We start from the raw sequence: 27,251 nt of genomic DNA, 5'->3' as shown, positions 1-27,251 counted from the left end.
TAGTGATGTTTTCATGTTAAAATTTTCTTTTGACAGTAGATAGTGGGGGCAGGAGGGTCTGCTGGTTAAGATACTCAACTAGGAATCAGGACCCAGGATTCAACTCCTGATACAGGCTCCCTCATGAACGACGTGTGCCCCCAGAGGCTGGGGGGCACAGCGACCACCCTCAGGCAGTGGTGGCAGTGGTGTGGCAGCGGCAAGCGGGGAGCTGCCACAGGCGGTTGCAGCAGTGTCGTGGAGGTGGGTGGCAAGCGCTGACCAGTGGTCGATGACTGCCCACAGGTGCCACTGGGAGCGTCGGCAGCACTTCTCTCATGGGGTGCACCACCAATCTCAGGGGGTGCACATGCACCTGCGTGCACCCCCTATGTGTCACCAATGGGCTCCCTTTGCAACCTTGGTCAAATCACTTGATCTTTGTAGACTTCATTTCCCCACCTGCCAGTGGGGTAATACCCTTTCTTTATCTACCATATCTTTTTTGGTTCCAGACTCTGAGGCAGGAACCATCTCCTCTAGATGTGGGCTCAGGGCCTGACTCACTGAAGCCCTGACCACAGCCAATGGTGAGAGGTAGGAAGCAGGAGACAGAAAGCAGCTCTCTTTCCTTGAGTCTGTGGAATATTTCTGCTTGATTTAGATGCTTTTAAGGTTTCCTTTTTAGGCCACTTCTCTGAGCAACAGACCAGAGGCAAAGGCCAAGGGGAACAGCTGGGGAGTATCAGTCTGGTTTGTCCGGCTGCATTTTGCTACTCAGGGTGCAGGGTATGTCAGTGCAGCTTGGTGCGTATAATGGCTGAGTGCTGCAGGCGACAGACATGGTTGTGTTATCAGTCACTCACAGGTAGGGAGTAAGCACTAGAACCATGCACCTCTGGCCCTTGAGCTAAAGGAAACCTCTGAGCATTCAGAGGAGGAGGAGAGCTATTGTCTCTGGGGGCAGCGCCCAGGGGACAACATGACTCATTCATACAGGAATTGGGGAGGCCTGGGCAGCACACAGCACAGCATGACAGAGGGCATGGTGAGGGGAATGAAACGGAGCCAGCCACACTCACCCGAGTCAGATGATGCACTCCAGAGCTGCAAGTTCTCGTGTCAGGCTACTTTGCCTCAAACCTGCTCCCAATCCTCCCTCTCTGGTAGGTCCCAAGCGGGATGAATCCAGAGCAGTCTTGTGGGCAAGCTTCTGAATCTGGAGCATTGGTGAATTTGAGCGGACAAGGCATAGGGAAGAGCCACTGCTGACCTGGCGTAGACAAGCCCCTGTTCAGATGTTCTTCTTAGGAGTGGCCAAAGCTACACAGGATGTTTTGTGTTGAACAAAGTTCAGAGTTCCCTCTTTTGTTTCAGAGGGAAAGTCTAAAAAGTTCAGTTGTGTTTGAGCAGATCCAACACTAGTTATTTTTGCTATCAGTTGTCAGACTGCAGCAGCACTTTGTGTAGCCCTTGTTGTGACCTCCACCAACAGTCCACGACCCATGGAACAGGGTACGCAGAAGGGACCCTTCAGAGTCTGTGCCAGCTCACAGTCTGACATGCAGAGGCATACCTGCTGGAAAGGCAGTGCTGAGCCCTGGCCAAGGCCTTGGTATGGAGTTCTAGACATATCATTTGGGTCTGAGCTCTGGCCTCAGCTCCTACTGTCTTGGACAAGACTGCAAGCACTCAAGCAGGGAGACTGCTTGTTCCTGTATGTGCATACCCCAGCTGGGCACCACTTCATGCTGACTTTGCCTGGGGTGCGAAATGCAGTGGAATCAAACAGCAATGGCAATGGCCTTGCTCACAAACCCCTCATCTGACTCTCCAATACACTTCTTGCCCAAGAGGCTGCATCATTCTGTTTGCTTTCCTCACAGCCACACATACAACTTCTGCCTTTCTCTGCCTCCAGCACAGATAACTGAATCTATCCATATGTCCTAGCCCCTACATTTGTAACCACGAAAGCCCCATAAGCCAAGTGTTTCAGCTCTAACTTGCCATGCAGCTTAGTGCCCTGGGCAGTGGTCCTCACTGCCTACAGCTGTTTTACTACACTACTTGTTCCTTCTGTTGAGCCTGCAAGGGAGTGGCAGGCAAAGCCATAGCCTTTAAGAAGGTCTGTGACTGCTTGCAGATAGAAAAGCTCCCACTGATGGCAACCAACTGCCACTTCCAGATCAACAATATTTTGTAAGTTAAGCACCAGTAGGTGATGAGCTCCTTTGTAAGTATGATTTCATAATAGACTGATTGATTGAGTTCACTCATACCTCCTGCAGGCACACATCCATACACCCCTCCATCCAGGTTTTTCACTTCTCTGAGCCTTGTTTCCCCATCTGTAAAATGGAAAAGGAGGTATTGACTTCATTTGTAAAGCATCTTGACATCTACTAAAGATAAATGCTGCATGAGAGCAAGGTATTGCCATCACTGTTACTCTTCTGACTCATGAACAGACTGCCTGCCTGCCAAGTGTTTAAACCCGTAACTAACACAGGAATCCTTCCCTCTTCTTTCCCATCCTGCAGGAGTGGATAACTCATTGAGATGGTTTATTTTTGCATATGTATGCACATACAGGATCAGGTACAGTGTGCGGAACAGAGTGAGGACCGATTATATTGTGTGTGCATTAGGGACTGTCTGTGCAGATATAACAAAAACTTCCCTCAGCAAAGCTAACCTCAGGAAACATAGTTTGCATTTAGCTCTAAGCTAAAGAGGTTTGTGCTTACCTTGTTTCTCTAGTGGCAGCAAGGGCCACAGCCTAGGTCCAACTCCTGTGAGTAATCATGCACCTCCCCGCACAACTGGCACTTTACCTGTGAAGGTGGAACATAGCTTTGGGAAGGCTGTAGCTGTGGAGGGAGGGGCAGAGCCAGCCTTAGGGGTGGGCGACATGGGAGACCCAGTCCACCATGATCAGGGGGGTGCCACACACACACACACATGCATACACACAAACACACATGCAGCCTGTGCTCACAGCAGTGCTCTCCTCCCACCCGAGGCAGGAGGAGCAGTGCCCAGCCCAACCCATCTCCTGTCTCCAGCTGCTGCTCAGAAGAAGCTGGCCCGGGCACATACATGTGGGCAGGGTTGCATCTTCTCCAGTCTGCTCACCTTGCTCCTGCACAGCAGCAGTAGTGTCTGCCCACCCACCTGCCTGGCACACCACGTAGCTCCGCCTCCCTGCTGGACTGTGCCCCATGCCCCTGCCCGCCTGTCTCCCCCTGCAGCAGCACTGCTGAGTTGAGGGGAGGGTGAAGGGGGGCACCAAAATACAAGTTCACCGAGGGCATCATTTTCCCTGAGGCCAGATCAGGGCAGGGATGTTTCTCAGATAATGCTGTGGCCATTAAGGAATTCATGTATTGAGACCATTGGTGTCATCTCTTGGTTATAGATCTGTAATATCTTTTTTGTCTATTTGGATGAATTCATGGGTTACTCATGTGTCACTAAACTGGATTGATAGGCTAATCATGTCCATCCAGCCATCCTTCCAAGGAATCTACAGTGTGCTTCTTTCACTGTTGAGACCCTGCACAGTGTCCATCTGGGCATCCAGCATGTTCTGCAACTCTTCTCTGCATGTGTGAGAATATCCTATACTGGATGTCCTTAGCCATGTCCTATAGCTGTCCTTAGCCACATGCTTGCTTTTCTTATAATCTAAATATCTTGGAGAGGCTCTGACCTGGGGGGGGCGGGAAAGGAATTTGGATCCCAAAGGGGATGCTACAGTTCAGGGCACATGATCTCATGAGCTGGAAGTATCAGCCTTTGTACCCGTTCTGCTTGATCTGCCTCTCCAGAGACAGAAGCTGATATGCTTTGCAGCCAAGATTACATGTACCCTCTTCCAGCACTAAGTTTTTGGGGCCCATGGGAAAAGCCTCCAACACCAGCCCCCAGTGGCACTGCCAGGCCTGTGGTCTCTCTACACAAGCCATGGCCTCCACTGAGGTGACTGGCAGTCCCAGGATGCAGAATACAGCACAGAAACCGATCAGTCATAATCCAGTCATGGTGAAGGAGGATAAAGCATCTATTATGCTCCAGAGGCAAATGAATTAAAAAGGAAACACAAAAGGAAGCGAGTGAGTTATACCGGGGAGAAGGGTCAGCTCATCACAGAATAATGGAGGCCTCTGTGTCCCCAGAAAATATCCAGCACAAGCAGCTGTCCCCATTGCCAATGTGACTCTGAGCTGGAGTGGCTACTACCCAGCTGGTCCTGGATCTCTCAGCTGGGGCTGCGTACCACTGAGCACAAGTGAAGGCTTATATGATGCAAAGAGTCAGGGGGAGCTAGGGCAGGATCCTCATTTCATCATCCTTGGACCACCCAGCAGCCTAACATGGGTCCGGGATGCTGGCATTGGCCAGTCCTCCTGCTAGGAGGTGAGTAATTTCATGTATTACATAACCACATAGTGTTCACATCTCCTTCCCAACAGTGCCAAAGGTTTCCACAGACCTTGTTTTTGAACACTGCGACCAGCCACTGCTGCCCCCTTCTCCAAGCAAACTGCAGTCCTTGAGGTCCCTGTACAAATCAGGCCTTCTTCTCCCTCTCAGTTTCCCCAGTTGACTCACCTGCCACATCTAGATGTTAAAACAGTAGGCAGGTCCCTAGAGGCTAAGTCTTTGCTAATAGGTCAAAGCAACTCATACAGCAGAGACTTCTCGTCTTCTGGTGTGTGGTCTCTTACAGCTTAAAACCAGCCCACCCCTGCAATGTCCCCTTGGGTTTGCTGGTCATCTTTGCAGGGGTCATTTCTATCAGTCCCACCCCCTTAGCAGGTCCTTCCCAGCACCAGCATCTTCCTAAATCGGCCCTTAATCCTTCAAATAAGCCCTGACTAGTTGCAGCCTGACTTCTAGTCTGCTTGGACCTAGTCAGGTATCTTCACTCTAGCCTTTCCCCAAGGCTACTCACACTGTCTGCTCCCTTGGTCTAGGCTGCTTCTCCACAAGCTCTGCTCTCCTCTGAAACTTGAGCAATTCTGCCCTCAGCTGCTGGGGCTCCTACCCCTTTGAGGGCAGTGCCTCCCTGCCTGTTTTATCCCTCTGAAAGGGCCTTTCCCTCTCTTCCTTATAATGGAGACCAGAGGGCCCTGTTTCAGCACTTAAGGAGATGGGCAGAGCCTTTCTCTGTATCTCCATATGTCTAACCAGTAGTATGGTGGCAGCTCACTTTAGGGCCTCTAGTAGAACTCAATGCAAGGTGACAAATCCTGAACTGAAGCCATGGTGCTGTAAGGTATACATGTGCTCACAGGATGTCTGTCCTGCCTGACTCAGACTATCCGGACAATTCTAATATTATAAAAGCCTAGTCCCGAGGGCCAGACAGAGGGTGGGATTGCGTCTCGGCTCCCCTACCCCGCTCCCTGCAAGAAGAGCGGCAGCATGGGGCGTTAGGTGGCAGCACTCCATCCCAGACCCCTCCCCCGCACTCCACCCCCTGTCATTCTTGACAGGCAATTGGCTAGTATCACATACAGAAAGACTTCGCTTCCACGCTGTAGGAACTCACCCAAGCAATTATACAAGCCAGGCAGCGTGGAGCTTCCATCAGAGCTCCTGGGCCATTTGATTGTGTAATATACCTGGTGATCCAGCAAATTACTATATCTAGGAATATAACGAGTTGCCATGGTCACCTCTGACATCAGACACTGGCTGGCACACATGCCTGGCAGGAGGGGAGGGGAGGGGACAGGAAAGATTGGAGCAGAACCCATCCACATGGCCTCCCTCTTTGCAGGCTGCCCCCAGCCCAGCTCCAGAGCTTGCTCTCTCAGGCTCCCCACCTGGGGTTATGAAAACCCACATCACTGGCAACTAATCAGTGGGAAGCTGCAGGACTCTGCCCCCTTCCCTCCCCTAAGAACTCAGTCACAATTGGCTCCCAGTCCTCTAGCAGGGCACATACCCTTGATCTGTGGAGGCAGTTTCTCTCCATCTGTTAAGTAAAAAGATTAAAAAATAAAAGACTTCTACAGCTGAAAACATAGGGCAGGTTCAGCTCCCAGGTACCTCAGGGTCCATCTCAAGTCTCTCCACGGAAAGCATTGCAGTGATTCTGCATTTCTAATAGTACACTTTTGTCTGGATACAGCGTGTATCATAAATCAGAGAAACTGAACTTAGTGCCTGCCATGTAGTTCACAGGGTGGGGATAGTTTCATAGTTTCATAGTTTCTAGGGTCGGAAGGGACCTGAGCAGATCATCTAGTCCGACCCCCTGCCATGGCAGGAAAGAGTACTGGGGTCAAACGACCCCAGCAAGGTGTTCATCTAACCTCCTCTTAAACAGCCCCAGGGTAGGGGCCTGCACCACTTCTTTTGGAAGCTGGTTCCAGACCCTAGCCGTCCTGACCATGAAGTAGCGCCTCCTGATATCTAACCTAAACCTACCCCCTGCCAGCTTGTGACCGTTATTCCTGGTCACTCCTGGCGGTGCTTGGGGGAACAGTGACTCCCCCAGTGCCTGCTGGTCCCCCCGACTAGTTTGTAACAGGCCACTAGATCCCCCTCAGCTTTCTCTTGTGGAGGATGAACAGGTTCAGGTCCCGTAGCCTCTCCTCGTAGGGCCTGCCCTGCTGTCCCCTGATCACGCAAGTGGCCCTCCTCTGGACCCTCTCCATGCTGTCAACATCCCTCTTGAAGTGCTGCGCCCAGAACTGGATGCAGTACTCCACCTGTGGCATGACCAGGGCCACATAGAGGGGGAGGATCACCTCTTTGGACCTGCTCGAGATGCATCTGTGGATGCATGCCACAGCGCGGTTGGCCTTCCTAACTGCCTCCCCACACTGCCGGCCCATGTTCATCTTGGCGTCAAAGATGACCCCCAGATCCTTTTCCGCCTCCACGCTGACAAGAGGGGAGTTCCCCAACCTGTAGGTATGGTGCCGGTTGTTCCTCCCCAGGTGCATCACCTTGCACTTGTCTGTGTTGAAACCCATCCTATTCTCGTCCGCCCACCCTTGTAACCTGTCTAGGTCTGACTGTAGCCTGTTGCTTCCTTCCAGTGTGCCCACGTCCCCCCACATCTTAGTGTCATCAGCAAATTTGAACAGGGTGCTTTTTACCCCCCATCCAAATCACTGATGAAGATGTTGAACAGTGCGGGCCCGAGGACCGGGCCCTGGGGGACCCCACTGCCCACGTCCTTCCCAGTTGAGAAGGACCCATCCACTACCACCCTCTGGGTGCAGCCCACCAGTCAGTTGGCAACCCATTTGACTGTATGGGTGTCTACACCACAGCCCCCCAGTTTCTTAATGAGAACAGGGTGAGAGACAGTGTCAAAGGCCTTCCGGAAGTCCAGGAAGATTATATCCACTGCTACCCCTGCATCTAATGATCTGGTGATCTGATCGTAAAAGGACACCAGGTTGGTCTGACAGGACCTGCCACTGATGAACCCATGTTGGTTGCCCCTAAGCATGCAGTCCCCTGCTGGCCCCTCCTGGATGTGTGCCAGCATAATTTTCTTAAACAGCTTGCCTAGGATCGAGGTAAGACTAACTGGCCTATAGTTTCCTGGGTCTTCCTTCCTGCCTTTTTTGAAGATGGGAACCACGTTGGCCCTCTTCCAGTCCTCCAGTACCTCACCAGAGCACCACGAGTGCTCGTAAAGCCGTGCCAGGGGACTTGCAATCACCTCGGCCAGTTCCTTTAGAGCTCTAGGGTGGAGATCATCCGGACTAAATCCTCGCTAACCCGTGGCCCAGGTGTGCCTCCCCCGGGGCCCGAGGGGGGCCCAGCAGAGAGATGGCTGCCTTGATGTACTGCCTTGCTCCTAACTATAGCTCTTAGCTAAGCTAAGATGAGAAACCTGGTACTTAAGGAGTATAAGGGCTGCTAAAACTGTAGAAAGCACTGTTAGTTGGGGCCAATCAGGCTGCTTAGACATGTAGTTAGCAGCTGCGAACTGAGAAGAGACACCCTCCCAGGTGAGGGGACCAGCTTCTCTGTCTTCTCCTTAACCCAGTTTTACAGGTCTCCAATGGTGATAGTATTACCACATGCCCCAAGAGACTTGGGACACCTCCAATAGGTCTTTCGCTGGGCCACTTTGCTTAAGTTCAAGGTCAGACAGAGGGGAGGTGCAAAGGGGGTGTGGCATGCTCAGTAAGCTCTGAGCTCACCAGCTCCTCAGTGTGCCTGCCAGTGAAATCCAGGAGTGAATGCCATTGGCACTCATGCCCCACCCCTTTGGCCACCACCAAATTCAGCGGTAGTGAAAAAGTGGGGGCAAGCATTGGTGGCATTCATTCCCTGGGATCTGGATCTGGATCTGCATCAGTGGCAGTGCAGGATCTGGCAGCAGTCATGCCAATCAGGTGATAAGCTCCAAGAGGCTCAGTGAGCATGCACCACACAGCCAAAAAGGGATGCAGCAGGGACCCTAGCAAACAGGACAGATATAAGTTGTGCCACCTCCCACACTAGCTGAAGGTACTGAGATATTATGGTGATAAATATCATAGAACAGACTTGTCCAACATGTGGGCCGCCAAGCCATTTTCTGTGGCCCCGCACTCCAGGCTCGCAGCACTGAGGCCACCGGGTCTGCGTGCGGGCAGTCGGGCACCACGGTGAGTGGGGCCGTGTGGGCGGGCGAGCGAGGGGCTGTGGTACAATGACCGCCTCGCTCCAGCCCCCCTCGGGCAGCGCCGGTTCGTGGGGCTGCGCTGCTCAGGGGCGGCCTGGGGGGAGGGGGGATTGTTGCTCCCTGCGGCTGGGCTGGGCACTACTCTCCTGCCACGGTGGCTGCCTGCGCCCTCCCACGGGCCATTTGCCTTTGCTGCAGGGACGGATGGAGGGGTGGAGCGGATCATGTTCCCCTGAGGCCTTCCCCTGCAAGGAGCCGACCTGGGCAGACCAGGCCGGAGACCCTGCCAGGCTGGGAACCAGGTTCGTTCCCACAGTTCTGCCGTCCCCCGTCTCACACGTTGGCTTGGCCCCAGCCACATCTGCCTGAGCACTGCCAAGACTTTGGGCAGCAGTGCTGGTGGTGTGGGCAAGGCCTGGGGAAGCAGTGGCATAGGCGGCCCCTTGGCCTGCGTGAGAGCACCGGCTACATCGGTTTGGTCACATATTTTAACATGGCTGTCAAATATCTTCTGGGGCTGCCTTCAAATGGTGGTCGTAATAGGCAGAAGGGGGGCCCCAGCTGTTGTGATGGCTGGTCCAGGACATGATTTGCTGTAGTTTGTCACTAGCTGAGTACAGGTTGGGGTTTATGCCAGCTTTGCCTTATTTCAGGCTTGTCCAACATACGGCCCACGGGGTGATAAAATATGAATATGGCTCGCCGGCCCACTGAATGATAAAAAGTTCATGATCTAGCCCCACATTCAAAAAGGTTGGACACCCCTGTCATAGAAGATATCACCCCGCATTGTGGGGTCACAGACGCAGTTTACCTGTTGTCCATGTTGCTGTTGCTCCAGCTCCCGCTGGAGGACTCGCTACTGCTGTTGGTATCCTGAGTCCCATCTGTCTCTTCCTCTTCCTCACTGTCACAGCCCCCTTCCCTGCTGGCGGGAGTTGGAAGATCCTATGCCAAGTGTCTCTGTGCCAAGTGAATTTGGCTACATCCTCTCCATCCTCTACTACTGATTTCTGGTAGTGGGTCTGGAGTTCGCTCAGAGCCATTTTCACACAGTCTACCACCTCTACACCTGTATGCCTGTACATCCTGGTTCCTGGCTTTCCACAGGGTGCTCCTGTCGCAGGATGCAAAACTAGTCAAAATGGGCCGACGAGTTCCCCTGGTGTTTGGCGAGGTGTCCATACAGCGCCACTTCTCTGGTCAGCAGGCTGACAGCAGTAACCTCTTCGCAGAGCTGCTTCACCCTGTTCCATACCTCCTTGGCGAGGTGCAAAGCCAGAGGATGTGGTCAATGTCTCGGTGGCTCTGTAGCAGTTGGGCCATGAGCAGCTGGGTCTCCCTGGCTGTCCCTCTCTATGCCTGTGATCCCAGCCCTGGGATCCACACAAACTTCTACAAGGTACATTAACGCTATCCCAGCAGCCTGGACCAGACAGATCACGCAGCTCTTCCAGCACCCCCTGCTGAAGATCTCCAGCTCCCCCTTCCTTGCAGTTCCACCTGGAGGAGCATTCACATGTGCTAGTCCTGGCAAGGTCCATGGGAGTACTCATTTTGGGGTCATTAATGCAACCTCTGTGCACTGGAATAGCAGGAAGGCAGCAAAGGAGAGCTGAAGAGCATCTGCAGGACTGTATGTGGGTAGAGTCCCAGACTGGGGCTGTGAGGTGGGAGTGCGGTGCACCGCTACATCTAGGGGAGGAGGAGTCCAAGAATGAGAGGGCAGGGGACTGGGGGTGAGAGTGCAGGACACCATCAGTACTGCGTGTGGGGAGCCCAGCACCAGGACAGCAGGGTGGGCTGTGGGATTGGGATTGACTATAATCAGCAGAGCTGTGTGGGGACACACAGGGCAGGGAGGGAGGGTGGCAAATCTGGACTGATGTGTATTGGCAGAGCTGTGTGAGAGAAAAAAGTCCTTTGTTTAAAGCAATATGCATTTGCCTGAAGAATTTGCAACTGATTTTGACACATGCTCCAGGTTGCTGAAGCTGTTATCTGAGCTGTGACTGCTGGGCGTAATGGGAATGAAGGCTTTCTCTGGCATGTCTCAGACCGCAGGAATAGGGCACTGTACTTAAAGTCTCCTTGTTAGCAAGGAACAAAGGGGAGCACAAGTCACACCCATAATTTTCTTCCAACTTTGGAATAAATTGACTTTCACAAAATCCTTCAGTTTCCTCCCAGCTTAGATTGCAGGCAGGTAGTCTGTAAAACGTGGAATGGGAGGACAGAAAGAAACTGCTCTGTATGTAGATCAGATAGGCAGCAGACAAACCAACAGACAGCTAGGTAGATAGATAACATGAGGACGGGGGAGCTGGGAGCCTGGTGGGTCAGGGGTTTAGTGATGGGCAGGGAGGAGAGCGGTATTTCCCACATGTCAAATATTCAGTGCCTGCTACTCCACAGATCACATCAAGTTCACTCTGCTGCTCCCCTGGGGAGGGGAAACAGAGCTGCCCTGGCTCAAGGCACATTGGCCCAGCCCAATTAAGAGATCAGTTTATTCTTCTCAAAGCTCTGGTTTGAGTTCCATCAGGTGCAGGTGCTTGGTCCTGGGCCCGTGGATAAACCCTGTCCCTGCAGGGGTCTGGTGAAAAGTGAGTGGTAAGGGAACGTGAGAGTCATCGTAGGCAGAGCCAATGACAAGAGAAATCACAAGAGCAGCTGCCTGCTTTACAAGCAAACACAGCCACTACCTTTGCATCTGGACAATCGACAATGCTCTTTCAGCTAGAGTTGCTTGTTGAGCACGGCAAAGAACAGAGTCTGGAGGCAACCCTGACCATCCTAAAAGCACTGAGTCTTCAAGCCCAGATGTGGAAATCAAGGAACTGTTGATCAAGCAACATTACTATGAAAGTCCTGTCTCAAGACAGGATCAGGGTCCAATTGTGCTGGGTGCAACACAGACCAGTTATTTGGCTTCATGGGATGTCCAACACAAGCAGAGTGGTGTCACCTAGGTTACTCACCACATAAAGCCCAGCTCAGACCCATCCCCTGGACCTGTACCCACAGAAGGGCCAGCAGCCAGGGGTGCCCTTGAAGCAGAGGTGGAAGAAACAGGCTAGCCACGAGGCAACAAGGCAGCCGTGTTCTTCCCCAGCCTGCAGCTTCCCAGGGTTGCTATACATAGCAAATCACAGTGACTGCATCTGGAGAGAACAGGGCCCAGACAGCCTGGGATGTGCATTGCTTTTGCCCTTGACTGCAGCGCTAACCTATGCTCAGAAAAAGATCTTTATGACCAGCACTGTTTTGTGAGATGGCTTTTTGCACACATCTAGGGCTTTGTCTAGTCAAAGGAAAGGAGGGCCCCTCTTTTGGACCCTTGAGGGAAGTCATGAAGCCTCTGAGGCAGTAGAGCCCCCTATACACTTCTTCCTTTACCCGCATAGCACAATGTCCCCTCACCCATCCTGGCACAGAAGGAGATTCCTGCAGCAGGGACTGCATGGCAAACAGCAATCCCCCGGCCAGCTGGAAACTGCCTCTGCCCTTTGCTTCTGGTCAGGACCCCCCGCAAAGCTGCCCCAGTCTCCTGGCTCCTCAGTGCTGCCTGAGTGAGTCTCACTGAACCAACAGCTCTGCTGCTTTCTGTCGCCTTCCTCCAGGCAAGGTGACTGCTCTGAGGCCTGCCACTTGTTTGTGTTTGACTCAAGGGTTAGACTTTTATTTCTGTTGGGGTTTTTGGCTGCAGCTTCCAGCTGCTCCCAGTTCTCACCTGTTAATACAAAGCCAACATTCCTTTGCTTGTGTTCGGATACCTCTGAACCAGTTCTCCACACACCCCATCCTCATGATCACGCTCCCCTCCGCCCCCATGCTGATGATCAGAGCCTCCTGCATTGTATGGAAGCTGAGTTCAGTGGGGCAGCAGGCCAGAACTTGATAAAAAAACTGGTGATTAAAATTCAGGCCCTGAGACAGGGACAGATTGTGCTGCAGGTTTAGTCAGGCAGTATCACAAAAGAGCCTGTTTCTATCCCCTGGCACACGGATTGGGGAATAGCAGTGAGCAATGCAGTAATGGCCTCAAGTCCCAGTCCTGCCAGCCATGTGCATCATGACCACATCATATTCTGTGCCTCAGTTTCCCCATCTGTTAAAGGAGTCATAACACACATGGTAGAGGACCATCAAGAGTTAAAAACCTGGGCCAACTGGAGCTCTGTAACTACCCAGCATAGAATATTTGCAATTCACTGATGTTCTTGGGCAAAAGGCACCGGAGAAGAATAAAGCAGCATCATGTGAGTTAAAAGTCTCAGGTGGAAGAGCAGTTACATACAGTTCTAGCTCAAAACCACAGCTGGCCCAGCCTCTGCCATTACTGCCACCCAGGGTACAGACCCTGATGTTACACCTCATATATGAGACTCCATACAATGATAAAAAGGAGTCATCAGGGCTCTGCTTGAGCTGGATTTTAGCACTGGGCCATGGCACAATTGAAAGTGTGCTGCACCATTGGGCCTAATTTACACTGCTTTTGCCAAAGGGGTATTTCAATAGATTCCATCAGGCAATGTTCATGGGAGCAAAGGTGACAGTATGAGTGCCACAAATGCACCAGGAATGCAAGGTACTTGCTCAGTTGGCTGAAGCCCATTCCAATGTCTTTACTGCCTAGTTACTCATGGTAGGTACAGGCAAGATTGGGCGGGGGTGTCTACAAGCACTGCAGCCCCCACTCCTGATTCCAGCACATACACACCTTTGCTTTTGGGCACAGAATCAATTTTCCTAGGATCCAAGTAAGATAAACATCCAAATGTCTCTTAAAGGTGTCCAGAGTAGATGCTTGCACCACCTCTGGAGGCATTCTGTTCCAGGCCTTTGGGGCTCACACATTAAATACGTTCTTCCTTATGTCCAGCCTGAAATGGTCTTGGAGGACTTTGTGACTTTGCCCTTGTCATCCCTTGGGGCGCTCTGGTGAACAGGCGGTCCCCCCGATCCTGATGTATACCCTTTATATACTTACAGACAGCCACCAGTTCCCCCCTGAACCTGAGCTTTTCCAGGCTGAAGAGTCCCCTGGCTCTCAGTCTCTCATCATAAGGCCTGTTCTCTTGGCTTCTGATCATGCGCATGGCTCTCCTCTGGACTCCCTCAAGCTTCTCCACATCCTTTTTAAATTGTGGAGCCCAGAATTGTATGCAGTACTCCAGCTGCAGCCTCACCAAAGCCAAGTACAGTGGGAGAATGACATCCTGGGATTTGGTTGAGAAGTATCTATGGATGCAAGCCAGAGTTTTGCTCGCTTTATCAGCTGTGACATTGCATTGGTGGCTCATATTCATCTTATGGTTAGTCATGACCCCCAAGTCCCTTTCGGGCATGGTGCTAGCAAGCATATAAGTGTGTGTGGGTTTTTTTCCCCCCAAGGTGGTGTATCTTGCATTTTTTTGATGTTGAACACCATCAGGTTTTCATCCGCCCATTTTCTGAGCCTGTCTAGGTCAGCCTGGATCACCATCCTGTCCTCAGGTGTGGACGCTTTACCCTAAAGTTTGGTGTCATCAGTGAACTTGGCCAGTCCACTTCTAGTACCAATGTCTACATCAATAAAAATGTTAAAGTGTATAGGCCCACGGACAGAGCCTTGTGGGACATCACTGGTCACAGCGCACCACAATGATTTACTTCCATCTACTACCACTCTCTGGGTCCGACCTCGGAGCCAATTCCCCAGCCATCGGACTGTGATATAGCCAAGGCCGCAGTTGGCGAATTTTTCCATGAGATAATCATGGGATACCATATCAAAGCCTTTTTTAAAATCAAGATATATGACATCAATCTATTCTCCCTTGTCCAGGTGATATGTCACCTGGTCATAGAAGGAGATGAGATTGGTCAGGCAAGATCTACCCTCAACAAACCCGTGCTGGTTATCTCTCAGGATATTGCCATCAGCCAGTTTGTCAAGAATGGTCTCTTTGATAATTTTTTCCAAGATCTTCCCTGCGATAGAGGTCAGGCTGACAGGCCTGTAGTTCCCTGGATCTACTTTCCTCTCTTTCTTGAAGATAGGTACCACATTGGCCTTCTTCCAATCTTTGAGCACTTCACCTGAGTGCCACGAGTTTTCGAAGATCTGTGCCAGTGGCTAAGCTATGATGCCTACCAGCTCCTTAAGTACCCTGGGGTGTAAACTGTCCAGACCAGCTGACTTGAAGGTGTCCAGTCTCTCAAGGTGCTCCTTCACGTGGCCTACATTGATGAAAGGCAACAATTCTCCCCCACTCTGGCTGTCCTGTACCGTATTGAGCAGGGCAGTCCCTTGGGGCTGGTGAAAAATGGATGCAAAATACTCATTAAGCAGGTTGGCTTTTTCCTGGGCAGTTGTCCCATATGGTTTAGCAGGGGTCCAGTGTTACCTTTGCTTTTCCTCTGGCTCCCCACATATCTAAAAAAGGACTTTTTATTGTCTTTGATACGTGTAGCCAGTTGGAGTTAAGTTGCAGCCTTGGCTTTCCTGGCTCGCTCCCTATAGGTCTGGACCAGTGCAGAATACTCCTCCTTTGGGGTGGATCCAGTCTTCCATCCTTTATAGGTCTTTCTTTTTAGATGCAGGAGGTCTACAAGTTCCCTGCAGAGCCAAGGGGGCTGCTGCACCCTTTTGCTGCCTTTCCTCCGAGATGGGATAGACATTGCTTGTGCTTTCAGGATTGCTCTCTTGAGGAGCAACCACTCATCCTGAACTCCCCTCCCTTTCAGGTCGTGGTCCCTTAGGGCCTCACCAACAAGCCTCCTGAGCTTGTCAAAGTCGGCTTTCCTGAAATCAAGGACTTCTGCATTGCTGACTGACTTGCCAGCTTTACGGTGGATAGTGAAGGTGATCAGCTCATGGTCACTGTCTCCCAGCTTCCCTTTGATCATTAGGTCGCTGATTAGATCATCCCCCGTTGATAGTATCAGGTCAAGCAGTGCTTTGCCTCTCATCAGTCCACAGACTTCTTAAGCCAGATAGAGCTCATCCACACACACGAGGAAGCTTTGCGATCATTCAGATTTGGCCGAGTCCTCTTCCCACGAGATGCTTGGATAGTTGAAGTCTCCCATGACAACCATGCACTGGGAACATGCAGCCTCAGCCAGTTCCTTGGCGAATTCCTGGTTGAGCTCTTGATCCTGGTTAGAAGGTCTGTAGTAGACTCCTATCATTGTGTCCCTTGTGTCATGTTCACCATGGATTTTAACTCAAAGGGTCTCCAGTCGTCCACCGGGGATGCCAATGTCGGCTTGCAGGGACGTGTAGCTTTCCTTGACATAGAGAGCTATATCCCCGCCCCTTTTGTCTACACGATCCCTCCTGTACAAGGTATAGCCATCTATACCTGTTGCCTTTATTTACTGCTAATAATCTAGTTGGGGGGACAAGACTAGGTAGGCCTTGCACCTGGGTCCTGCCACCAGCTTCCTCTGGGTCCTACTGCCCCTGGCTCCTGTCATCTTTAACAGGCATCTAGGTGCAAATAAATATTAATTTTCTAAATTTTTTAGGGGCCCTGCGGGCCAGATAGAATGGTTATATTTTGCTCACCCCTGTGCCAGTCCCTTTGCAAAGGAGGGTGGGCCAGGATGTGAATTCCTCCATTGGACACTGCAATATCACATAATGTTCATGACTGCTGCATAGGCTCCTGACAGGCACTGGTGGCACTCCAGCAGCAGAAAGGGGATTTGTGTAGAATTCAGAGTAGATCCTCCCAGATTGGTTGCAGTGTTTGCTAAGACTAGGAGCATGCTGCGACCCCTGAGGAGTGATGCTCCCTGCTGCCCTCCTTTGGTGTCCATCCTTTTGGAAATTAAATATTCAATGCCACTCTCTAGCAAACCCCAGTGTTACCCACTCAAGAACAATAGCTTTGGTGACATCTTGTGGCTGATCTTTATATGAAGATAACAGTACTACTACTACTACCGAAGAAAAGAGTTACTCCTTTAGATCTAAGAAGGGAAGATAAATCATTTAGCACTGATGGTCCCAGACTTACATCCCAATGATAAGCCAACTGGAAGGTCATTACAGCATTCACTGGTTCCTCTACAGAGGCCATCCAATCTTGTGAACAGCTGAGGCAGGACACATGCTATGCAGACACTCATGAAGTCCTCAGACACTGGAGGCAGTGCTAGTCCACCCCCAGCACAAAGGCAGGTGGCAGAAGCTATAGGAAGGAGCAGAAGCCCAGAATTCCTAGACACACCAGCAGCGAGGAAGGGAAAGGGCAGGGGACATGAGAACAATATGAAATGTGCATTGTTTTTCTGTATTATGAAGTTATTCATTTTTGCTTTGATCTTCAATTGAATACTATAACCCTAGGCCCTAGCAGGAGGGCTAGGGTGGTGTGGGCACTGAGGCAAATGGCTGAAAGTCCAGAGGTTGCAAGCTTGAGGCCACAGCAGAAGCATTCATGGCGCGGTCCTGTCAGATTCCAACAATTCTGTGAATTCTGCTAAATACCTTGTCACAAGGACATGAGAAGGGAAAGGAAGGGCAAAGCATATTAGTAATGGCTTAGGATTTTTTTAAACTGGAGAAGGCACGTTGTGTTATATGGAATTGTGTACCACACCATCTGCACCCCTCCTTTTCAGAATCTTAGATCCATCCATGAAAAGAAGCAATGGGAGAGAATCACGATACTTTGGGCTGTATGCAGCCTGCAGCATTTTTCAGCTGTGGCTCACTCTACAGCAGCCACCCTCTCAACTCTCATCTCACAGAAAAATTTCAGGACAGATCCTGCTCTGAGTAAGGGCAGGGTGACCCTGCCAGTATGAAGGACCAGTCTGAGGCCAAGGAGAACACAGCAGAAATAGGCTGAACTTGAGCTGGCATCTAGAGTTGAACTTCATGGAGAATTAAGCTCCTCAGTTCTGGCCTTGAGCCAGTCACTAATCAGAGGCAGCGTGAGAGCCAGAACTGACTGGAGAACAGTGGTTGTGTTTGCTTCTGTTCTGAGGTCTTCTAGGAACAGGGAAAGTACCGCATAGAAACCAAACTGCAGCCCCTGGCAACTGAACACACTGTATAAGGGGTGGAAAGCTAGTGAGACAATGGCCTCCAGTGATAAATCAATTGTGCATTCTGGTCAGAGGAGAGGGACCCTCAAGACCTCTCTAAAACCCTGTGGCCACAAGGGCCTCATGCTATGTAGCTGCCTTCCCACAGGGAAGAGTGGAATCAAGACTCGGGTTCAGTAGGGTGGCAGGGGTATGTATGGTAGGTCCGGATGGAGGTATGCTGCAAGGAGTGAACTTGCACCAGGGTGGGTAGGGCCATACCTGGATCTAACTTGCACTGCCATTGCCTGCTCAGGGGAGGTTCTGTGGGGCTGGAATGACAAAGAAGCTGCAGAGCAAGGCCAAAAGGATACTCACAGAAGCCAGCAAAGTCTGCTGGTGCCACAGCTGCCTTTCTCCAGACAATAATCCTTCACACAGCACTGGCCTCGACGGAGACAGCAGTTGTGTAGATCCAGGCCTGCCAGGCCACACATGCTGTACCAGCACTGTTAAACCTTTGTGCTTGGGGAGCACCTAGAGGAGGGCTCCCTAAACTTTAAATTGGTGGCACACTTAACTCTTACAAAAAAGGCAGGAAGCAGGAAGGGGTGCATGCATGCATAAGACCTATGCAGGTATATCCAACTTTTTGGCCCCATTGGGCACATCCAGACAAGTGCGCACATGCCTCTTGCAGCATCTCAAAGCCCTTTGAGATGCTGCAAGAGGCAAATGCGAGAATGAAAAAAATGTTGGCGTCTCTATGGTTGGCCCTTGCTCCAGTGCTGAAGCACGCTGCCTGCCTATGCCGGGCAGGTAGCATGCCAGCCCCAGGAAGCTGGACCCAGGCTTCTGGGGTTGGGGAGAGCTGGAGTGGGGAAGGGACCATGGGGTGGGGACCCCTGCTTGCCCCGCCCACTCCCCCATCCGCCCAATGGCTGCCATGCCCGGCCCCATCCCTCCTTTCCCTTCAAGCCCCCTCGATCACTGCCCTGTTCAGTCTCATCCCCGACCTGCTCCCCCAGCCCCCACAATCACTGCCCTGCCTGGCTGCAACATCCCACCAATTAAAAAAAGCAAAAAAAAAAAGCACACGCTAACCAGCAGTAGCAACTGCCGTCGGGGTCGCTGGGGCCTTGTGGCAGAGCCCCCTGGCAGCACGGCACCCAGGTGACAGTCACAGCAGCCCCAGCTGGAGATGCATGATGCCCTGCCAACCCCAGCCACACCTGCCCAATGGAGCAGGGTCAGTGGCAATACAGGTGCCAGGCAGCCAGGGCCAGGCCCTGCTGCCCACCACTGCAGAGGGGGGCTCTGTCACGAGGCCCCACAGCCCCAATAGCCCTTGCTAGTGAGTATGAGTCTTTTTTTCTTTTTTTTTAAGTGCCAGGAGGCTGGGACCAGGTAGGGCAGCCATCAAGGGGGTTGCAGGAATCAGCAGGGGATGGGCCCAGTTGGGGCAGCAATGTGGGGGTTGGGGGAGCAAGCAGGGGTGGGGCACATGGGTCCTGCAGGTGGGTGGCGGTAGTCCCTGCAGGGGGTATGTGGCCCCTGTTGCAGGAGCTGCAACTCCTATTGGAGGGCTGTGACCTCTGTGGGGGTACAGTAGCCCCTGTGACAGGGCTATAACCCCTGTTGAAGGGCTGTGGACCCTATGGGGGAATGGAACTCCTGATGGAGGGCTGTATCCCCTGTGGGGGGGGCTGGAACCCCTGCTGGGGGTCTGTAGGTGCGTACATTCCCGGAGAATGGTGCATAAATCAAATTTGCATAAATCAAACCCACTTTAAAGTGTAACAAATAAGGATAGGTTCCCATGGCAGTGAGGGAGGGAGGGAGTGAGGCTGGGACTAGGGAAGGGGTGGGGGGAGGGGTGCCACTCCCAGGGCTGCACAAGGTAGCAAAGCAGTGGGAACGAGCAACACTCACTCCAGCCCTGGCTGCAGCAGCCCCGGGAGCGGCCAGCGTCTGTCCCCATTCACCTCTGCTCCTAAGCTGCACTGTGCCCTGGTGCAGACAGCTGGTGTTGGCTGCTTCTGAGGCCACTGCAGCTGGGGCTGGGTGAGTGCCACACCCCGTGCCACCTGGAGCTCTGCTTGTCCACACTCACCCCAGCCCATGCTGGAGTGGCCCTGGGAGCAGCCAACACCATCTGCCTGCACTAGGGTATGGCGCAGCCCAGAAGCAGAGGTGAGTGGGGACAGGCAGAGCACGGTGCAGCCCAGTGGCTGCAGGAAGCTGGTGCCAGCCGCTTCCAGGGCCACTGCAGCTGGAGGTGTGGTGAGTGCTGTGCCCCATGCTGCCCAGGGCTCTGCTTGTCCACACTCACCCCAGCCCATGCTAGAGTATCACTGGGAGCAGCTGACGCCAGCTGCCTGCACTTCAGCACAGCCCAGGAGCTGGGGTTAGCCCAGGTGCGGGGTGACAGGCGGAGCAAAGTGCATCCCGGTGGCTGCAGGCAGCTGTCGCTGGCCGCTCCTGGGGCAGAGCAAATTTGCATATAAAGAACACACATAAATTGAGGGAAACTTGTATCAATAAAACATTGCCCAAATGATCACTGTCTCTGTCTCTCAATCTCTCTATATATACATATAGTGGTCTTTTGTTTTAATTGTGGAGAAACATGGATTTCAGGGTATTTTAGAGTGACTTTGGGATTTTTTGTATCACGGAATTTCAGTTTTCAAATAGGGAACACCAGAATTCCTGCTAGGGAGGCAAGTTGCAGGACCCAGGCAGAAGAGCCTGCTCAGAGCTGGCACCTTGGACCCAGCTGGAAGTGGCTGACCTCCTGGCCAATTGGGGCCAAGAGGTTGTGTTTTGACAGTTCAAAGCAGGCCACCACACAGGGAACATCTTGCAGGCAACAGCTGCCAAGATGTCTGGGCAGGGGGTACACATGGCAGTAGTGCCACACAAAGGCCAACTCTGCAGCCACAGCCCACTGGCAGCTGGCCCAGAGGGGCAGATGCCTCTACTGGCTGTGCAGTCCCCATCTAGGTCTGGCAGGTGTGCAGCAGGTCACCGCCCCCACTGCCAGACTGCTGCAGTGGGTAGAGGGTGCAGAGAACTCTCAGGGCTGCTTCAGCAGTCCAGCTGGCACAAGGGGTAGTGTCCCCAGGTACCAATTGGCTGGGCCCCAGAAGCTCCTGAAAGCGAGTAGGCCTGAGCTATTTGACAGGGCAGCTTTTTGTACTGATGGGGACAGCACAGGTACTGGCCCTGGGCTCTAGCTCCCCCTGGCTGCAGATCCAGGAGGAGCCAGGCAGGGTTATTTTGCCCTAATGGCACAATTTGCCTCGTGCCAAAGTGCATGTCTGGGCATGTGCACTGAGGCAAAAAGTCCCAGCTCAAATTTGCACCACTTCTGTTTGAGCTGCTGCAAGTGCACGTACTTGTATGTGTGAATGTGCCCATGGACCGGATGAGTGGTGTTGGAACCTGCAACCCAGTCAGGGCCCAATCTCTGTGCACAGAGCTTGAAAATTTGGCAGCAGTAACAATGCAAATTACCACTGCTCCCCCACTGTAACATATCGTGGGGGTCCCCATGGGCCAAATGATGCCATTCCACAGGCCAGATCTGATTCTGATCACGTATCATTTTTCAATGTGCATCACTGACCTAGAAGTTCATTAGCCTTATCCCTTAGTGAGCAGAGACACTGCAGGTTAGAGAACCTTCCTGGAGTGTAGCCAGGACCACTGCAGCCTGGACACACAAACCACACTCACCAGAGCTAAAGGAACAAGTCTATGAACTCAGCTCCTGAGCTGGATCCATTAACAGAGCTGGTCAGCAATTTTCTTGTTTGACAATGCTGGTGCTTTGGAAAAGCAAGTTTTCCATAAGGGTGCAATGATTTAAACAATGTTTTACTCTAATTTATTGTGTGTGTGGGGGGGGGGTAGCTCAGAATTGTTAAAGTGTTTCAACCTTTTAGTCTGAAGAGAAAAATCACACTTTTTCTCCCCTTAACAGTGACATTCTTTTTTTTTCTTTAAAGACAAAGACAAATGTACACACAATAATGAAGTAAGAAGCCGAATTAAGTGAATAGTTTGATTAATCTGAACTGATTTTTTTTCCAGAATTTCTATTTGCAAAAATATGTTGATTCCTTGGTTCACTTCACACACATGAGGCCCCAGAAAACTGAATCCCAGCATTTCTTGCAGGATAGGAACCTCCTCCTGCCAGGCTGTACACCTGCACCTCTATCCTGGCTCCAGACAAGGCAATCCTGGTTGTCAACAGCTAAAAAAAACAACTGTGGATTTCTCTCAGGACACAGCCTTTTACCTTGGGGGTCCTACAGATTTACAAGCCCATTGTCCTACTTGAAGTACCTTTGAACTAGGTGAGATTAACACCCCCGACCCCCTTTTTGATGCAATGATGCAAGTCAAGCCTAGGATCATCAGGCCTAGGATAAACCAACATCTGTTTTTATCCACCTTTGTTAGATTCAACCCCCACCCAAGGAAGCCCCACTTCTTAGTTTTCACTTTTATTTTTTGACTATAGGAAAAAATGTTAGAGGGAGTCTTCTGTTGCAAATAACTCATTCTGACCTGTTGTGTTCTTTCTGTTTGTGTCACTCTGGATTTCTATTCAAAGTCACTGAGTTTAGCTTGTGAATCATGTGTAGGTGTTTGTACACCTAACAGTGCTGGGGTTGAGTGGCACCCTGCAGCTCCCTAAAAAGGACAAAACCCCAAGGTAAAGCATCACCCTGGTTGAGAATCACTGCTGTGGATGATACAATGAGCTACTCTGCTCCCTTGGTTCACACAGACCTTTAAGAAATGTGAGCCCCTGTCCTCTGCTCACTAGCAGGAAACTAAGGCAAAGCAGGTCCAATACAGGGGGAACTATTAGAGTCAGCAAGTGGATAAGGGCAAATCCTACACATCCCCTCTTCTGATCACCACAGTCCCCTTTAACTTTGTTTTGTGGCTTTGTATCTCTACTGTCCTGATTAGGTGCTCTGGCAATCACTCTACTAAGAATTTTAGGCATTAAACACCAGGGGTTGTCAGTGCATCCCAAGCACAAAGGAAAAAATGGGTAGGGAAGGACTGCAGACCAACATGAATGAACAGACACACCTCAGACTAGCCATTAAGAGCAAGCAAAGCACGTATAAGCAACACAATAGAATTGATGCTGGGTTTTTGGTTGTATCCCCAAACAATAGAATTGATAAATGAGGAGGAATACCTTTCTGCAGTTAAAGAATTCAAGAACAAAGTGAAAATAACTAAGCTAGACCTTGTGAAAAATATTAAGCAAAGCAAACGATTTTTTTGGTTATATAAAAAAAAGAGAACCAGAAGGGAAGAAGTGGGGCTGCACTGGGCTGAAGATGAAAAGGAGCTCAAGGACAACCTGGCCTGGCCCAAGAACTGAACAGAGACCTTGCCTCAGTCTTTGATCAGGATGGAGATATAATTGAGGATATTGGTGGCTGTAACAGCATGTTCAGCTTCTGGAAGTGGCGCTTAAGAGGGGACATGATAACAGTCCCCAAATACATGAAGGGATGCCATAAAGAGGAAAGCACCTTTTCTTTCTTGCTGCAGAGGAGGATGTGATCAATAGCTTGAAGTTGCAGCAAATAAGTTTAGATTGTATATCCAGGAAAAAAAACTTATTCATCGTTAGAAGAGTGAGGCAGTGGAATAGACTGCCTAGGGAAGTTGTGGAGTCTCCATCACTGGAGATGTGCAAGAAGTGGTTGGACAGCCACTGGTCAGGGATGATCTAGGTGTAGCTATGCCTAGGTTCTGCTATGGGTATTTTCCATGCTTTTGGGCTTTGCTGGTTGCCCGCCGACACACACTCCCCACTTTCTGCTGTCATGGTGTTTTAAAATCTTCCTCAGAGGCATTAGGTACTGGCTACAGCCAAGGTTAGGGACAATGACTGATACAAAATGTCAAATGACAAGGAAATATAGGGCCTAGGTACCTGGAGGAGGACAAAAGTACAATGGCTCCTTTCCACTGCAAGAAGACTTGCTTTTTGTTAGCTCACTCACCCCAGCTGGGACTAGAACTCAGATCTCATACATAGCAGGCAGAAACATCCCCACGAAGCCACCAACGGCAGCACTATGCCAACCTACTAGGGGTCTTGATCTTCCTGGAGCCCCAGCTTCATGTCAAGCTGCCTAGCCCGATTGGAGGAGCTGGACACAGAGCTGGGAACATCTCAGGTCACTGCTCAGATCCTTGCTGGAGCTGGGGGGCCTCTCCTGCTAGCCGCAGTCTCTCATAGGGGATCCTGGAGCCCAGCAGGGAGCCTCTCCTGCCAGCTGCATCCCACACTGCTGAGGGTCCCACTGCTGCCTGCAGGTCCTGCTCTTTCAGGCTCTTCCGGGGCACTGCTCCTGCCCCTCTGGCTCAGCTCTGTGAAGCTCCTTCCTTGTTGTCCCTCGGTGGTCTCTCCTGAGTCAGTCCACACTGCCCCTTTTATCCCCCTCCAGGTGACCCAAGGGGCCAATCAGGGGACACGAAGGGCGAGTCTCTGGGGCCTGATTGGTGTGGGAAGGGAATCCCAAGTCCTCCAATCATCTTTTGCCCTTTCAAAACCCCTGGGCTAGGTCACTGCCAGCTAGCCTGTCACACTATATATCTAGTTAGATCTCAAGTAGCTTACTCATAACTGTCCAGAGGCAGGTGGAGATTTCCTCTGGAGGCAAGCAATTCATTGACCATGAGTTTCAAGAGATAGAGCAAGTTTCAGATGGTCCAGCTTCTCTGAGAGCTCTCATCATGGCTGCTGCCCCTCCTCCTGGGCAGTCCTTAATTTATATAGACCTTATAACCTCATTTACCTGATCCAAAGAAGGCCAGCAACTGTTGGCTGCCAGCCAACCAATTTGAAATGCATCACTGGTTGCTGGGTAGAGTGGCAGGGTCTCTAGCCCTGTCATGTTGGCATTCCTTAGAACAATAGGGAATTTAAGCCCCCACCCAGTTGTGTGAGGCCAGTCACATAGGCAAAGGGAGCAGGTTTCCGCCTCCCTCAGGAATGTATCCAGCTCAGGTTACAATTCAGGGTTACCTGAAGCCAATGGGGCCAGAGGTGTCTGCCCTCTGCAGTGACTATGGTAACCAAATTGTCAGATAGCAGAGTTTGGGGAGAGCCTGAGATGGTCTTCTGCCACAGGGGGAATAGTGACGCTGTTAATTGTCACCACTCCCCCTGCTGCCAAATTTCTGGACCCTTGAGGAGCATTATGGACTGGATTACATGACTCCATGGACTGAATCTTTTCTGCAGGCCAGGGTTTAAGCACCCTTGTTCCAAGTGATTCATACTGCCAGTATGAAAGAGGACTAGATGCTTGTACAGAAAGATTTAGATAACCTTCTGGAATGGTGGGTTAACGGCAAAATCATGTACTTAGCAATTAATAGCAATGATGTTATGATAAGATGGTGGCATACACTGTGGAGGCAGTTAATGAAGAGAAGGTCTTGAGTGTTGTCCCAGGGAGACAAAAGCGGAGGCACTGGAATGGCCTCCCCCGGTGGGACCCGAGGTAGGGTTGACCCATCCAGAAAAAGAGATGGAAAGCCCTGAAAAAAGGGCATACTTACCACCCCTAGGAAAAGTGGAGCTGTGCTGAGAAGGGTTGGCAGCGTGGTTCATCAGCCGCTTTTATTGCTGGCTGGGAGCAGTGCCAGCAGATGACATCAAAAAAACCCACCACCCAGCAGATTCAAAAGCCAGCGGTGGAGAAATGGCAGGGGAGGCAGCAACGACGCCTGAGGGTGAAGCTACTCCCCGGGCTGCAACTCAGCAGGGCTGACAGCTCTGGAAGGGGCAGGATGGAGACTAGCTGGAGGTGTCTCAACTACATTAAGAAGTTCTCACACCCAGCTTAGCGGGACAGCCAGGCCAAAGGACAGCGTTGAGGGATCTTGAGGACCACAGACACCAGACCCATGAGTGGGATGGGCAGAGGCCTGTACCCCGATTATCCTTTGCTTCTTCCTTTTGTTTTACTTTGTTTTGGAGGGCACACAGAGCCCGAACCAGGGAAGGACCCTCTAAGGGATCCCGTGTCATCAAGACAAACTAAGGCAGAATTGCAGGAGCCTCGGAGGGAGCTCAGATGCAGGGACAGAGATGAACCCATGCCTCATAGTCATCCGGGGTGGATGAGTCATCTGGAGCAGACAAGTCGTCCGGGGTGCACAAGGCAAGAAGGGAACAGATGAGGATATCAAAAGGGGACAGGCCAGTGACCATCATCCGGCAGTCCTGAGAGCTGGCGCATGGCTGCGGTGTAGGGGAGGTGAAGTCCCAAGTACGCCTGCAGAGGGCAACATCCAGTCCACAAGAATCTGTGAGAAGGGGCCCAACCATTGAAGAAAAGAAGATTAAGTCACAGCAGGAGAGTGTCAGGGTCTCCCTTGGAGTGGAACATGACCTAACACCCAGGTCCTGGGGAGATACCCCTCAACAGGAGCCGTGTACACTCAAAGGCTGCCAGAGAGCACCTGTATGAGACCAGGCAAGGGCAAAGTGGTGCGCTGGCCAGGAACCTGCAAGGGGACCCATGGAAAGCCAACAACCCCGCAATGCAGCCAGCAGCAATGACCCCTCCAGACATCCTGGGCCAGAATCTGCATGCCCTTACCCAAATAAGAGATGCACAGCAGCAAGTGATGGATTGACAACAAGATTGACGGCAGCATAGCTTAACTGCCTTTAAGATGCCCAGAATGACCCGAGATGATGACCCAGGGGTGTACATCGAAGCATTCAAACGTCACGCTCTTATGACAGAGCTAGAGAAGGAATATTGGGCCAGTCAGCTGGGGGCCCTCGTAGTTGGTAAAGCACAGGCGGCATACAGGGACTTGGCTCTTGATGAAGCCGGGAACTATGAATAGGTTAAGGCTGCTATTTTATACTGGCTTGAGATCAACCTGGAGTACTATAGGAAACAGTTTTGGCCTAAGAAGGTCCCTGGTGAGAAACAACCCCGGGTCCTGATGCAATTACTACGAGACCTCCTGAACAAATGGGTGAACCCAGCCAAGGATGTTCGAGACAGGCTGGCTGACCAAATACTCCTGGAGCAATTCCAGAATGACTTAGACAAATATACTCAGCGATGGGTCTGGCAGCACAGACCGACCAACTGCGAGGAGGCGTTAAGGCTGGCAGAGGCCTGTGTGGCATCCAAGACAATATTCAGTCGAAAGAAACTGGCACCAAACCATGGAAATACTCAACCCTGCAAGACTGAAAAGAAGCAGATCCCTATTAAGAGTGGACCAAGAGAAGTGGTCTGCTTCCAGTGTGGGAAGATGGGAAACTTTTTGCGGGAGTGGCTGAGCAGCCCCGCAGAACATTGGAGACCCGATAGTTCTCCAGAAGGACATGCGGAGAGACAGAGAGAAACAGACAGTGGTGAACCAATGGACTGTAGTTATGCCTCTGGGGGAGACAGTGCTGTGTGGAGCCGCCCTGTCATGAGAGCATGGATAGGGAACCACCCCATTCAGGCCACTTCGAACTCAGGGTGTGCCCAGTCATTAGTCCAGGCTGACCTCATCTCAA

This window comes from Crocodylus siamensis, chromosome 11, assembly GCF_052110815.1.
Source record: "Crocodylus siamensis isolate JL-2025a chromosome 11, ASM5211081v1, whole genome shotgun sequence".
NCBI classification, from domain to species: domain Eukaryota; kingdom Metazoa; phylum Chordata; order Crocodylia; family Crocodylidae; genus Crocodylus; species Crocodylus siamensis.
Note: the sequence above shows the minus strand (reverse complement) of the source record.